At 42.2% G+C, this 2,500-nt stretch overlaps 1 protein-coding gene across 3 annotated transcripts in view; it reads left to right on the forward strand.

The window, feature by feature from the left end:
• Positions 1 to 2,500, forward strand: part of LOC128696897 (protein turtle-like) — a 128,272-nt gene that overhangs the window by 54,118 nt on the left and 71,654 nt on the right. The gene's annotated exons all lie outside the window — the stretch shown is intronic.

The raw sequence follows: 2,500 nt of genomic DNA on the forward strand, positions 1-2,500 counted from the left end.
GATCAACACTCTCCAATGTTGTGATCCACACTCTCGCTCTAATGTTGTGATCCACACTCTCGCTCTAATGTTGTGATCCACACTCTCACTCTAATGTTGTGATCCACACTCTCGCTCTAATGTTGTGATCCACACTCTCGCTCTAATGTTGTGATCCACACTCTCACTCTAATGTTGTGATCCACACTCTCGCTCTAATGTTGTCATCCACACTCTCGCTCTAATGTTGTGATCTACACTCTCGCTCTAATGTTGTGATCCACACTCTCGCTCTAATGTTGTGATCCACACTCTCGCTCTAATGTTGTCATCCACACTCTCGCTCTAATGTTGTGATCCACACTCTCGCTCTAATGTTGTGATCCACACTCTCGCTCTAATGTTGTGATCTACACTCTCGCTCTAATGTTGTGATCCACACTCTCGCTCTAATGTTGTAATCTACACTCTCACTCTAATGTTGTGATCTACACTCTCGCTCTAATGTTGTGATCCACACTTTCGCTTTAATGTGATCCACACTCTCGCTCTAATGTTGTCATCCACACTCTCGCTTTAATGTTGTGATCCACACTCTCGCTCTAATGTTGTGATCCACACTCTCACTCTAATGTTGACATCCACACTCTCGCTTTAATGTTGTGATCCACACTCTCACTCTAATGTTGACATCCACACTCTCGCTCTAATGTTGTGATCTACACTTTCGCTCTAATGTTGTCATCCACACTCTCGCTCTAATGTTGTGATCCACACTCTCGCTCTAATGTTGTCATCCACACTCTCGCTCTAATGTTGTGAGCCACACTCTCGCTCTAATGTCATCCACACTCTCGCTCTAATGTTGTGATCCACACTCTCGCTCTAATGTTGTCATCCACACTCTCGCTCTAATGTTGTGATCTACACTTTCGCTCTAATGTTGTCATCCACACTCTCGCTCTAATGTTGTGATCCACACTCTCGCTCTAATGTTGTGATCCACACTCTTGCTCTAATGTTGTCATCCACACTCTCGCTCTAATGTTGTGAGCCACACTCTCGCTCTAATGTTGTCATCCACACTCTCGCTCTAATGTTGTCATCCACACTCTCGCTCTAATGTTGTCATCCACACTCTCACTCTAATGTTGTGATCCACACTCTCGCTCTAATGTTGTGATCCACACTCTCACTCTAATGTTGTGATCCACACTCTCGCTCTAATGTTGTGATCCACACTCTCGCTCTAATGTTGTGATCCACACTCTCACTCTAATGTTGTGATCCACACTGTCACTCTAATGTTGTGATCCACACTCTCTAATGTTGTGATCCACTCTAATATTGTGATCCACACACTCTAATGTTGTGATCCCCACGCACTAATGTTGTGGTCCACACACTCACTCTAAGGTGGTTCGTGATCCACACACACACACCCTCAATCTCCAGTCATCCATCACATCAACTGGCACTCCACCGCCCACGCTCAGCCAAATTACAGATTTGCCAGTATTGATCGAAGGTTTTTCTTTGTTGTTACACTGCCACAATTTTTATTGTGTTGGTTTGTGTTGGTGCATCTGTATGTTTAATGTTTACTTACTACTACGGCAGCAAAGCTACGAGAGAAAAGGTTTGTTAAAACGATGGGTGGGAATGGTTGGTTTAAGAAGGACCTGCCTTGAATGGGCCAGTACGCCTGCTGCAATGTTATTGCCTTCTTGTGTTATGCTATTTGTTGCTTATGTGTATGAGAGTTCTTAGGTTAGGTTAGGTTAAATTAGGTTACGTTACGTTAGGTTAAGTTAGGTTAGGTTAGGTTAGGTTAGGTTAGGATAGGCTAGGTTAGGTTAGGTTAGGTTAGGTTAGGTTACATTACGTTAGGTTGAGTTAGGTTAGGTTAGGTTAGGTTAGGTTAGGATAGGTTAGGTTAGGTTAGGTTACGTTAGGTTACTTTACGTTAGGTTGAGTTAGGTTAGGTTAGGTTAGGTTAGGTTAGGATAGGTTAGGTTAGGTTAGGTTAGGTTGAGTTAGGTTAGGATAGGTTAGGTTTTGTTAGGTTAGGTTGGGTTAGGTAAGGTTAGGTTAGGATAGGTTAGGTTAGGTTAGGTTAGGTTAGGTTGAGTTAGGTTAGGATAGGATAGGTTTGGTTAAGTTGACTTAGCTTAGGTTAGATTATGTTAGATTAGGTTAGTATTACGTTAGTATTAGATTAAGGTAGGGCAGTATTAGGTTAGGTTAGGTTAACTTAGGTTAGTATTAGGTTAGGTTAGGTTAGCTTAGGTTAGTATTAGGTTAGGGTAGGGGAGTATTAGTTAGGTTAGGTTAGGTTAACATAGGTTATATTAGGTTAGGTTAGTATTACGTGCAGTATTTGAGTATTTTTATCGTGAAGACGTTTCGCCCAACAGTGAATTTATCACATCCACATCGATTCCTCTACCTTCTTCAGTGTTACTGTTTGTATTAGTCTGACGAAGCTACTGGTTAGCGAAACGTTCCCACAATGAAAATA

Source organism: Cherax quadricarinatus, chromosome 52, assembly GCF_038502225.1.
Source record: "Cherax quadricarinatus isolate ZL_2023a chromosome 52, ASM3850222v1, whole genome shotgun sequence".
Taxonomy (NCBI): Eukaryota; Metazoa; Arthropoda; class Malacostraca; order Decapoda; family Parastacidae; genus Cherax; species Cherax quadricarinatus.